This window comes from Hevea brasiliensis, chromosome 13 (assembly GCF_030052815.1).
Source record: "Hevea brasiliensis isolate MT/VB/25A 57/8 chromosome 13, ASM3005281v1, whole genome shotgun sequence".
Lineage (NCBI taxonomy): Eukaryota > Viridiplantae > Streptophyta > Magnoliopsida > Malpighiales > Euphorbiaceae > Hevea > Hevea brasiliensis.
Genome location: NC_079505.1, coordinates 18,066,537 through 18,080,740, shown reverse-complemented (window position 1 = coordinate 18,080,740; position 14,204 = coordinate 18,066,537). Strand labels below are relative to the sequence as shown.

The window sequence follows — 14,204 nt, the reverse complement described above, 5'->3', positions numbered from 1 at the left end:
TCAGGCTCCACTAACAGGCCTGGCTGGCTGAGGATCAAATGGTAAGGTAGCAGGTGTAATTAATTAGGCAATCGCTGCTGCTTGCGGTGCAGATGGTAAGGGTAAGAATTTATAAGATAGATTTACACCTCTTGAATCATCTCTCAAATCTCAATTTACACCCCAAACTGTGCCTAAAACCTGATCTGAGCTGGTAAGATGGTAAATTTTTTTATTTGGTTTTATTTTTATTATGCTCTTCTTAATTTTATTACCAATCCAATTATACTCATTAAAAATAAACTAATTTTTACTACTCATAAATAAAACGCCTTCCTCCTCGCTACCGTGATCTAACATCAATACCGCATTCTCTCGTGATTAATTTGAATTATTTCTATTCATATTGATAAGTAATCAAGTCTTCTCCTCTAATTTCCAACTAAGTTAAATTTCTTTCATATATATATATATATATTCATAAGTTTAAGATAAATTCCCTTTCATACTATTAAATTTTAATAATCACCTATTAAAAAGTCCAGAGTATAAATGATTAATTGATACCATTCAAGGTTATTAATTAAATAACAAAATTACAAAGTTTGTTTACAAAAGTTTGTTTTACAACAATAATATTTTATTACACTTTTAAAAAATAAAATATTTTAAAAGATGCAAATGACATTTGTATTACTTACTATATATATCTAAGTTTTTTCGAATGTTGAAATAGTAGATATACATGGCTTTAATATAAAAGACAATAAAAATACAAATCTATAAGCCACTAAACTAAAAAAGTTAAAAAAGGTACTTAATTTACATTAAAAATAAAGAATAAATTTTATCTAATAGAAAAGGATATTTTTATAATTTTAATAATTATTTATCATTCTTTCACCTTTTTTCAAACATAAATAATGGAGGACAAGAGAGAGTAAGGAGGACGTAGGATAAAAATCTCATGCTTGAAAAGTGTGAATTAATAGAAGTTGGAGAGAGGTATGTATATTTTTTTTATATTTATAAAGGAATAAAAAAAGAATAAATTATTATTAAAAATATAAAATATTTTTTAGCTAAATAAAAAATTTTTTATTTTTATTTTTTTTATATGTAAATTAAAATTTTTTATTTAGTAATCTATAATTTATATTTTTTATTATTCCTTTATGCTAAGTTATGACATGGAATATATTATTTTAATATTCAATTTTGATATTTATAAAATAATACAAACTATTTCAGCATTTAATTTTGATATTTATAAAATAATACAAACATCATTTTTGTATCTTTTAAAATATTAAAAGGTAAAATATTATTATTATAAAGTAAGCTTTTGCAATTTTTTATTCATTAATGATCTTAAACAGTAACAATTAACTATTTTATATACAGATATTTTTTTAATGAGTGATATTAAAATTTAATTGTATGAAAAAAATTTATCTTTTATTTTATGAATATATATATATATATATAAAAGAAATTTAATCACCGAAAATAGAGGATAAGCAATTAAAATTATTGTCAATAATAATAAAAAGATTTTTTATTATTAAATAAATTAAAAATAAAAATAAAGCGACTTAATAAGTTAAAAAGAACCCTTGTAATCTCTAAATTATATATATATATATATATATATATATATATATATATATATATATATAAAAGTTTCAACAAGGCACAACAAAACATTCTAAATAAGAAATGAAAGACAATATAAAGGAACTGGCTTCAAAACTTTATTTGTTGCCTCACACTTGATTTGTAATTGCCAGAGGAAATCACCTTCTATACAATTAAGAGTCTTAAATTTGCTATCTTCATTATCGCATTTTGCATTCATCCATTTGTCAGCAACATCAAGCTTCTTCCCATACCCATATACCCCCAGGAACTTGTTTCAAATTTCTTTGGACTTTGGAAGCTCTGAGTTTCGTCTTGGACTCTTTCCCTGCAGGTGTTTTAGGAATGAATCAGTTTGTTGTCCTTGGTTGATTGATTGCTGCATGATTGAAACTGCAGTTCAAGTTGAAGTTCTGAAGTAAGCTCACTCAGCTAGAATGCTTTGCCATCCCTTGCATCTGTGCCAAGAGTGATAGGATATTGAAACAAATAAATAAAAAAATAAATAAATAAACAATATATTAACAAAAACAAGTAAAAAATATTTAAAAATGCACAATATAAATAACAGCATAAGCAGAGGCAAGAAGAACAAGGTACCAGTAATTGCAAGGAGAATGCAGACTGACCATCCTTCAAACAAAGTAGGAGACATAAACACAATCCAACTCCTTCCATCAATCACACTCTTCCTCCCCTCCCAATACAGCTCCATCAATCTTTTCTAAACTATTCAGCATTCCATCCATCCACATCCCCGACACCCTCACCACCATCCTCCCCACCCTGCATCGATCGGACTAACACTGTGGACGAATGAGTGGAGAAGAGAAGGAAAGATATAGGGAAGATGAATTAACTCAATCAGGAATGAAAAGGATGATTGGGATCATGCAGGTGCGAGAGAAGGTCCCAGTGATTTGTCCAAGATATCAGACATGTCATGGTTATTATATTTTTTTTTTTTCTCAACACATAATAACAAGTGGCATCTCTACACTAAACCAGACAGTGCTGGTCGCCTTTCTCCTTTCTCTGCTTCCAAAACTCAAAAAAAATCCAAAAGACTCTAAAGGCCACTTTTGAACAAAAGGGTAATAAACACATGAAAGATATTAAAGAAGTAATTATTGTTAGAATTCCAGAACAGCAGGAGATGAGAAGTATGAATAAATGAAATCGAATAAGATACCTCTACCTCTCAAGTAAATCATAAACAATAAGAATAAAAGTTTCACTGAAAATCATTTTAAACTATTTCCTATTATAACTTTCATTTTTATATCATATCTAATTATCTAATTAGTTTATAATTCATTTTTCATTTTACTGGCAACGGCAGTACTAAAGCATAATCAGAGCAAGGCATTTGACTTAGCGTAACTTTGAATTTAACTCATGAATGATGATTCCTGATAACAAAGAGAATGAAGTGAGAGAACTAATTTACTTAGAGAATTTATATATATATATTCATGGAGTTGCTAAGAAAAAAAATTATTATTAAGCATAATATACCTTTTAATTTAGTTCATGTACTATTTTCCTTTATATATTTATTACTATTATGAATTATTTGACATTGTTGAATTTTTGGAATAATAATCAACTCTCAACAAAAATTGATTTTTACAAAACAAAAAAAAATAAAACAAATATTTGCAAATAAATAAAATTGATTAATGAAAATATATATGTCAAAACTTAATTGAAAAGACACAAAATATAACATGATAAAATCAAACCCTAAAATTAAATTTTAATGATGTTTTTAAAAAAATAAAAAGTAATTTAATCAGCTGAGAAAAGGGTTATCTTTTTATTTATGAATATCTCCATTTTTATTTTTTTATTCTTTATACAAAATCCTGCCCTGTTTTATTGACGAAGAATATTCCATTAATTTCTGCTTCCAAACATTAAAGAAATTTAAAATTAAAAATTCCTAATTTTCCTCCTCTCCTTATCATTGGCCTGTTGAAGAAGATTAATTTCAACTCTATTGCAAATTGATATAACGGGATTTGCAGGGAGCTGGTCTCTGAGATTTGTAATTTCTCCTATTATAAAGTGTGAATTAATAGAAAGTTTTGATTTTAATTAATATTTTTTTATATTATCAGTTCATAAAAAAAGAAACAATCATCCATAAAAATATAGTGTTATTTTTTATTAAATTTTGTGGACACAATTACTTTTTTGTCATTAAATTAAAATTTCTTTGGAGTAGTTTTAATGCAATGAAGTGTTTTTTGTTATGAAGTTGTTTATAATCAATTTGCATTATTAATATTTAATTTTCCTATTTAAGAAATAGTATAAGCTATTTCCATGCTTACTTAATTGATTCTCTCACAGAGAGTGATAGGATATTGAAACAAGAGAAACCCAAAATAAATAAATAAACATTATACAATAAAACAAGTTTAAAATATCCTCCTTGCGACAATATGTCAAACAGCATAAAGGCATCAGAAGAGGAAGGTTACTAGCAATTGCAAAGGAGAATGCACTTGACCATCCCTTCAAACAAAGTAGGAGACATAAACACTCTTCCACCGAAAACTTTAATCCAATCACACTCTTCCTCTCCCAATACAGCTGCAATCTTTCTAAACTATCTAGCATTCCATTCATCCATATCCGACAATCTGAGCATCCTCACCACCTGACCCACAATCGACGCTAACACCGTGGACGCGCACAAGGAGAGAATGAGGAAGATCGGAGGGATGGGAGATAGAGACCATCAGGGAATGAGAAGGATGATTGAGATGCAAGGGGCGAGAGAAGGTGCGAGAGAGAGAGTCCCAGTGATTGGGAGACATCATGAAGAACCCATGGCTGCGTATTGTTTTCTCCACATCAAATGTCTCCGCTGCATCTGCCAGTGGAATCTCTATCGCTACTACGCCTTTCTCCTTCCTCTTCTTCCCTTTCTCCCATCCGTCCAGTCAAAGGGTAACTAAGGCTCTGTTTGGGTGGGGCTGAGGATAGGGTAATTAAGGGTAAGGAGGGTAAGTAATTATTACACCCTTGCTTGCTTGGAAAGGAGTGAGATGGTAAGGGTAAGTAACGATAAGGATTACCCTCTCTTACCTCTCAAATTTCAATTTTTCTTACACCCCAAATTGGGGTGTAAGCAGGGAGAGGTGAGAGATGAAAATTATTTTATTTTTTATTTTTTTATTATGTTCTTAATTTTTTATTAACAATCCAATTATACTCATTAAAAATAAACCTAGCTTACCACTATAAATAAATGTCTTCTCTCTGTGGCCGTATCTAATATCTTCGCTCTCTCTCGTGGATTTTGAATTCTTTCTATTGTTATTGATAGTAATTCTAAGTGCTTCTCCTCTAATTTTAGCGGTTAAATTTCTTTCATATATATATTCATGAAGTGGAGGATAAATTCCTTTCATACTGTTAAATTTTAATCTCACCCATTAAAAAAGTCCAGGTATAAAATGATTAATTGATACCATTCAAGGTTATTAATAAATAAAAAATTACAAAAGTTTGTTTTACAACAATAATATTTTACTTACCTTTTAAAAAAATAAAATATTTTAAAAGATGCAAAATGACATTTGTATTACTTTATATATATCTAAGTTGAATGTTGAAATAGTATATGTCATGGTCTAATATAAAAAGACAATAAAAAATATAAATTATAAGCCACTAAACTAAAAATAAAAGGCCTTAATTTGCATATTAAAAAAAATAAAAAATAAATTTTATCTAATAGAAAAGGGTATTTTTATAATTTTAATAATTATTTACCATTCTTTCACCTTTTTTCAAACATAAAGAATAAATATTACCTCTCTTACCTTTCCATTAATTCACCTCTTTCCAAACATGAAATTTTTTTTATTGTAACCCTCCTTACCCTTCTCCCTCCTTATCCTCACTTACCCTCCCATTAATTACCCTTTCCTCACCCCATCCAAACAGAGCCTAATGGGAGGGCAAGGGAGAGTAAGGAGGAGGTAGGATAAAAATCTCATGCTTGAAAAGTGTGAATTAATAGAAGTTGGAGAGAGGTACGTATATTTTTTTATATTTATAAAGGAATAAAAAAAGAATAAATAATTATTAAAAATATAAAAATATTTTTTTATTAAATAAAAATTTTTTATTTTTATTTTTTTAATATGTAAATTAAAATTTTTTATTTAGTAATCTATAATTTATATTTTTTATTATCCCTTTATGCTAAGTTATGACATGGAATATATTATTTTAATATTTAATTTTGATATTTATAAAATAATATAAACTATTTCAGTATTCAATTTTAATATTTATAAAATAATACAAACGTTATTTTTGTATCTTTTAAAACATTAAAAGGTAAAATATTATTATTATAAAGTAAACTTTTATAATTTTTTATTCATTAATGATCTTTAACAGTAACAATTAATTATTTTATATATAGATAATTTTTTTACGAGTGATATTAAAATTTAATCATATGAAAAGAATTTATCTTTTATTTTATGAATATATATATATATATATATATATATATATATATATATATATATATATATATATATAAAAGCCTAACAAGGCAACAAAATATCTCAAATAAGAATGAAAGACAATCAATTGGCTTTTAAGACTATAATATAAAAAAATTAAAAATTGAATGGAACATATTATTTGTTATTAAATATTTTATACTCTTTGAAAAAATATATTATTATCTAATTAATTATTTTTAGTGTTTTATATTTAAATAATTATAATTTATAAAAATATTTAATATTTTATAAAATATATAATTTTAATTAAATATAAAATAAAATTGACTTAAAAAATCATAGATGAGGCAATTATTTCATCCATTGGTAAAAATCTGCATTTTTTGTTTTTTATTTTTTATTTTTTTGTAACTGCTACAATATGTTGAAATTAAAAATATAATAAAAAAATAAAAAATAAAATAATTTTCAGTACTCACCTCATTTTGCTTACATTTTAAGTTGAGATATAAGAAAAATTGAAATTTAAGGAGTAGGGAAGGGTAAGCCTTATCCGTAATTACATTTACCTTTTTACTAAGTCACATCTTTCCAAATAAGATTATAATAATTACTTACCCATCTTCATCCTTATTTACCCTTCTCTCACCCTCATCCAAACATGGCATTAATTCCCTGTGGTTGTGGACTGCAAAGTATGAGTGTAAAAGCAATAGCTTTCGTCCTAGATAAATTGCAATTCCCATCCCTGAGTTTTGAAGTGTGTTTCATTTATACCCTTAAAATTTAAAAATTTCCATGAAAATCTTTTAAATTTATCTCTTTTTCTTCCCACAAAAATCCCTCCAACAAAAAATTCCATTGACTTTCTGATGGAGCTGCTGATGTGTTGTGTTTAAATAGATTTTTATAATTAAAAATTTTTAAGTATCTTATCGTATAATCTCACTTTTTCAATGTGTATTCTTCTAAATCAGGGAGGCTTTACCAATCCATCATGAAAATATATCAATAATCTCATTATAGGTCGTTTATTAAGAGAAATAGTTAGTAAGACTCAAATTATATATTTATGTTCAATTGCATAATAAAAATATAAATAATATAACATGATGATAATTTTAATTTTAATATTTAATTTATTTATAATATTAATAATAAGTGATAATAATTATAATAATTAATATTGAAGTGATAATGATAACTAAGTAGTGATATTAATAATGATTAGAAGATAATAATAAAGTGAGATGTTAATAGTAAGAATGACAAAGTTATGGTGGAAGTGACAGCAGTGATAAAATGAGGATGGTAGTTATCATTTGGGCTTTTATTTGAATGGTTGCCTCTATTTCATTTGGGGAGGGGTGGTGGTTTGGGAATGGCTAGATGGCTTTATGGCCGATTTTATTAAAGATTTTGAAGAGGCCCACTCTTGGCCATGTCATGTATTTTAAACCAATTAATAGCAGGAATTGATTTTGTGTTTATTGACCTTACAAGGTAAAAATTTACCTTTTATCATTTTTTAAATTTAATTTATAAAATTAATAGTAGATTAAAGAAAAATAATAAATTTCAAACTTTCCTTTTACTAATATTAATGAAAATTATAATTTTTTTTTATTTGTGTTTTAGACTTGGGGATTATATTAATTAAGTACAAATCACTGCAAATTAAATTAATATGATTCACACATTGCGTTCCGGTTGGCGTTCCAAGGTTACTCCGTATACTCTATATAAGTTCCGTATAGCTAACTGGCGTATCGCATACCTGTACCAAAATATTAGACATACGGCATTCCAGGTAATTATGGTGTTGACAATACGAATTTAGCAAGCATTTTCTTGAACTTTGTTAAAATTCATATATTAAAAAAAAAAAAAAAGAAAGAAGAAGAAAAAGAAGAAAGAAGCTGATACCAAGAATTAATTCCCCGAACAAAAGCATTATCAGGCCCCAACCCAGCAATTGAAAGAAAATTTTGTAAATAAAGTGAGAAAATAAATTATGACAGAAAAAAGTATCAAAATGAACTTGCAATTTATATATATTCCCCCTCATCCATGATAATAATTAGTTGTGCCATACAACAGCAATCAAAGCTAGCATCTTGCAGCTTAACTGTGAAATAAAATTGCTTACACATAAAAATAGCAGGAAGCATCTCAGTACAAGATGAAACAGAGAATACCCATGAGTTAATCCGAAAATGGAGGTCCAAAAAGATATTTTTATACAAGTGATGCAACCTCTGATGTTTCGCTTTTGATATTTTTCTTAGTGGCATATATACAAAAGTTATACTTAATTTGACACAAGTCCTAAAGCATCAATCTATGCTTCTGAAGGTTTCCTCAAACAGCAAAATCTTGAACAATTTATTTTAGGAGATGAGAACATTTTGGTTTAGCTAAAACTTAAGAGCTTTACTTACAAATGTTAACAAAAATAGCAAAGGGAAAACAGGCACAACCTTACAAACTTTGTCCAAATGCTTTGTTCTCTTTCTTTGGTCCTTGGTTGATAGGTTTAGCTTCTTCAAAACCTTCTGGCATGATAAATCTAGCTTCCATCTCTGATGAGAATCAAGCTACATCCACGTCAAAGGATTTCATCCAATGTCCAATTACTAGAGCTAGTGCTAAATCACTTCAGAATTTAATTTGTGAAGTCTTAAGGAGCAAGGATTATAAGTTGGAATGGTATGAAGAAAATTATAAAGGATTAAATTTGATGAAAATTAAGCTTGGAAGTGACCAGGTGTTATGTGAAGCATTAGGTTACATGGAAAAACCTGTGGACATGCATGCACCAGATCCAACCCATGTACATGCATATGTTCCATGCACATGAAGAGTGAAATATGCTACTGGCACCTTTTTGACGAAATATTACTTACTGTTATAACCGCCTCTCTTTTGGACTTAAATGCCCTTATTGTTGTTGTATTAAGTTTGCTTTTTGTTGGGAGTTTTTAGCCTTTTGGTAGATTAATTTTTGTTTGGACTTAAAACTCCTTGCAACTGTTACTAAAGTAGGGATATTTTTGTCTTTAACTTTGGAGCCAAGAGGCTATAAATACAAGTGTAATGAGAGAAGTAGATGACATACTTTGAATATTAATGAAAGATTATTTTGCTCCATTAGTGAGTAAATTGGCTATTGCCTTTGTTCTTGTGAAGCTCATTTACTTGCTGAGATTTCTATTTTGCAAGGTTTAATGTGCATAATATCTTGGTTTATTCATTCTCCATATGAATTAGTTCAAGAATCCCATTTCTAATATTTTCTTTGAATTACATAGCAATCTGATTGTACTGGTTTAAAGAATCAAATTCATACATCTTGATTTGGTGCTTTCCATATTGTTCCTTTAATTCTTAAATGTGAATTTTCAAGTTACCAATTACTTGAGGGTTCACATCAATCTCAATGCACAACTTCATTGCCAAATGATGTTTTCCACATAGGCAAAGTCCATGGTAAATTTCCAATAGAACATCAGATTCAGGAGCCATACACCTTTCAAACATTTCCATCAGGACTGTAAGTGCTCCTTCGAAATCACCATTCTTGCAGAAAGCAGAAATCAACATGTTGAAAGTTTGTTTGTTTGGATGACAATCGCTTCTCACCATACTTTTATACAGCTGAAAAGCGCGGTCAGAGTTATTTCTCATACACTGCCCGCAAATAAGAGTAGGGGTGAGCATTCGGTTCGAACCGAACCAAACCGAATTAAATTATAAAAATCAAATTTTAAATTTTAGAAACAGAACCGAACCGAAATGGGCTGAAAAACCGAATGGAACCAAACTGCTCTATTTCGGTTTGGTTCGGTTTAAACCGATCGGTTTTGATTTTTGATTGATTTTTTAATTTAGACTTAATTTTTAAGTTATTTAGTCTAATTTTGACTTTACTTTGAACCTAATAACCATTAATCAATAAAATTAAACAATTAATATATATATAATTAAATATAATTCATAAATTTCTCATAAAAATAAATCAATTCAAAAATCGATTCGATTTGATTTGGTTCGATTTGAATATATAAATTATTATTCAGTTCGATTCGGTTTAACTGATTTTTTTCTCTTCAAAACCGAACCGAACCGAAATAACTGAAATTTTTATAATGTAAAACCGAACCAAACTGAACCGATTGAATTTTAAAACCGAACCGATTAAACCGAATTGACTCGGCTCGGTTCGGTTTTTTAGTTTAAACCGAATTCTGCTCAGCCCTAAATAAGAGCAGAAAAGGTAGAAGCACTAGGAGTCAAGTTAACTTTATCAAGCTCTTTAACCATATATGCAGCTTTCTTGGTCTTGCCCTCCTTGCATAGGCCTGAAATCAAGGCATTGTATGTCAATATATCAACGTTAACCCCATTCCTTAACATCTCCTCGTAAAGCCTAATGCCCATCTCACTATTTCCCACTTGGCTGTACCCATTTATTAAAGTATTGTAAGTTATGGTATTAGGAGGCACATTCAGGACTTTCATCTCACTAAAAACTTTACTAGCTTCATGTATTTTCCCTTCTTTGCAAAACCCATAAATTAAAGTGTTAAAGGTAACCACATTTGCCTCCTCCCCTCTCTCCCTCATCAAGTTTTTAAGCTTCATAGCCAAGTTCACGAGACCCTTGTAACAATACCCTGTAATCAAGGTATTGTAAGATGCATCATTAGGACTAATTCCTAGTATTCGCATTTCCTCAAACACCTTGACTGCCTTTTCAAGTTTTCCTGATTTGCAATAAACACACATAACCATGTTAAGAGTGTACACATTTGGTGAAATCCGACATCTGCACATTTCTTTATAAAATGCCAAAGCAATATCCACCCTATGTAAATCAAGCAAAGAGCTCAAATAAGCATTGCAGGACTCGACAGTAGGCAAAAGTCCATAATCCTTCATCTGAAAAAAATGTATCTATAGCATTCCTAAACTTTTTCATATGTGCATAGGTCTTGAACAGTGAATCAAATACGCGAGGCGAGGAACCACACATTCGATATGAATGAAGGATTGCATCAAACAACTTATCTGCAATATCTATTGAACTTGCAACAAGTACACTCTTCAAAATGAGCTCAGCAGATTTGAATTTTCTGTTTTTGGTAAGAGTGTGGAGGATTATCGAATGGGTTTCAAGTGTATGAGAATTAGGGTTGTGGGTTTTAACCCAGTTGAAGAATTCCAGTGAAAGAACATGATCTTTTTGGATCCTTAGCAAAATGTGCTCAACTCTGAACGGTGTGAAATGGGTCGACAATGAATTAGCTTATCCCAATCAGCGTGAATCAGATGGCTATGTGCAACATTAATAAAATCAAGATCTTGGCCTTTGGGTTCAGGCAGTGTTCTATTGGGTATTGGAATAGGATGCCAATTCCTCTTCATCAATTTGCAGGAAATTGGGGCCTTGCAGATGTGGGTTTTATCGACACAGAATCTACCAAGGTTGAAAACCCACGAAAGAGATTTTCATGATTCATTCTAGACCAAAGAAACTGGAAGAAAACAGTGTAATCAAAGTGATTGCATTATTAATCAGGAGATGGAACTGGGTTCAATCTAATCAAATAAATTGAGCAATAAAAAAGCAAGAGAGGTATGATCACTAACTAACCACTGTTGAAAAATTGTTCAACGCATGAATTTGATGGTGCAATCCTTTGTCAATAGAAATGTTGCTGTCACGACCCAACCTATGGCGGACTGCACTAGGACTGGCACCTAAAGCCCCCGAGGCAGCCTAACTATTCCTTAACCCAACTCTAAGGCCCATTTGGGCCCAATTTCAAGAAACCAACCGGACAGAGTCCGGCCATAAAGTGGACCTTTCAACGGGGAGTTTTTGACTCACCCGACCTGTAAACAAAATATATCATCAATTGGGGAGCTCAGCTCACCCTCCACATACTCATATCAGCATAAAAATAAATGGGAGCTCAGCTCCCTCATCCAATCCATCAAACATGCATATAATAATTTTACAGGTCCACATAACAATTTATATTACAGACCCGAATCATTTAAATATTTCTAACACATGCGGAAGTTCTAGGAGTAAATAAAATTACACAAATATTGATAAACAACCTGCGAGGGAGAAAAGCAGGTTAACCACAATAAAATCTTCTTGTAGCCTGAAAAATATTGAAAAGGAGTGAGCGTTCGACTCAGAGAGTAAAATATCAATTTTAACCATAATCTCTATAACTATCTAAAACTAATGCACCCTGTAGAGTGAAATGCAACATCAACAACATTTTCATATCATAACATCAAAAAGGTAATTTGGAGCACTCACGCACCCTGTAACATCAATCGTAATATATGGGAGCTGATCCCCTATACAGCTCTCTTAATTCCAATTGTGCCAGCGAAGAACTCAGCTCGGACTTCCACTTAATAACCAAATCGGGGTCCCAGCGAAGAACTCAAGCCGTGTCTACCCCGAAGGACCGGGTCCCAGCGAAGATCTCAAGCCGTGTCTACCCGTCCTATCCATAGTCCACACCACATCACACGCACGCCAACGCACGCACACTGCTCCAAATCACCACAACAACATACATGGCACTTTCACAATTATGAATGCAACATAAAGCGTGCCTAAAGTTTATCTACATAGATATATGCATATAAGTGATGCATGGGCATGCTTGAACATATAATAATAGTGAAATTACAATTAAAATTAATATTTTACTCACAGACTTGACAGCAGTCACTGAGGCGGCTGGGAGGAGGAAGAAGGCTGTCCCGGCTCACCTGACAATTTTATTACAACCATTTATTACAAAAGACTCAATACAAATCAAGAAAAGACCAATTACGTCCTAAGTCGTGCCGAAAATCCGGCAGAGTCTTCCCTATACCTAGGACCTACCCAACCTGAAAAAAGGGCTCAAAACACACTTCTATATTCACAATCCATATATCCACAACTCAATCACATCACACAGCCCCTCCTGGGCCCATCAAATCAATCATCCATCACAATATGTAAAATTTCAATTTGGTCCTTATAATTGATCATTTTTGCAAAAACTGCCCAAATAAACTCTAAAAATTCTAAAACTTTGCCCCGCGGTCCTTAGCAATATTACTAGGCTATTGCAAAAAGAATCATAATTTTCTGAGCTACCACGAATATTTTATGGATTTTTAATCCTATTTAAGCACTAGAAAATTACAAAAAAGCAAGGTTCGGGTTTACCTTTGCCGATTCCGACTTCCGGAACGCGCTCGGGATGCCTGACAATGGTGGGGTAGCCAAAACCTCGATCCAATTCGGAGACTTTTCCGTAGTCTGGCCAGAAATTCACAGATCCGGACAACTGTCGAATTTCCGCGAATTGAGGATACCTACACGAAGCCCAATAATAATACATAAAAAAATCAGGGGTGTTACAGTTGCAGAATGGACACTGTTCGGAGGCATTTTGCAAGGCTGAGAGGAATAGAGAGTGATTGTTACCTGACCATGTGAATGCAGAGGCCGACCTTGGTAGGCGTCCCATGCCTTGGATTCGTCCAAGCTGCGTGAAGCTTGCCCGGCCTGCAGTGGACAGCACCTAAAATGCTAATAGCCCAAGGGTACGATTGGACGAGGGCGAGGGATGAATAACAAAAGTAAGAAGGCGTGTGTAATTATTTTATTTTAGTTGAAAAAATGATAAGTCTTATTTTTTCTTATTTTTTAAATTTTAATTTTTTTATATTCTTAAATTGAGATATAAAGGGAGAGATATGAGAATTATGAATATTTTTATTTACACATTCTTTAAATTTTCTCCTCTTTCATATTTATTTAAATATAAAAAATATAAATTATATTTACTTACATTTTCATTAATTTACTCTTTTCTAAATATGAGATTTTTTTTATTATAATTCTCTTTATCCTTCCCATTCTTTACTCTTACTTACCTTTTTATTATTTATGTATTAAGAAACTGATCCACGAATGAATTCAAAGAGAAATTAGTGATTTATATATTTAAATATTGTTTGTTTTTTATTAAGATGGCAAAAGTCTAACTCAAATGGATC

At 30.7% G+C, this 14,204-nt stretch overlaps 1 pseudogene; it reads right to left on the bottom strand.

Annotated features, from left to right (window-relative positions):
• Window positions 1-8,480: 8,480 nt before the first annotated feature.
• On the bottom strand, window positions 8,481-11,831 carry LOC131171857 (pentatricopeptide repeat-containing protein At4g26680, mitochondrial-like; annotated as a pseudogene).
• Between the last annotated feature and the right edge of the window lie 2,373 nt (window positions 11,832-14,204).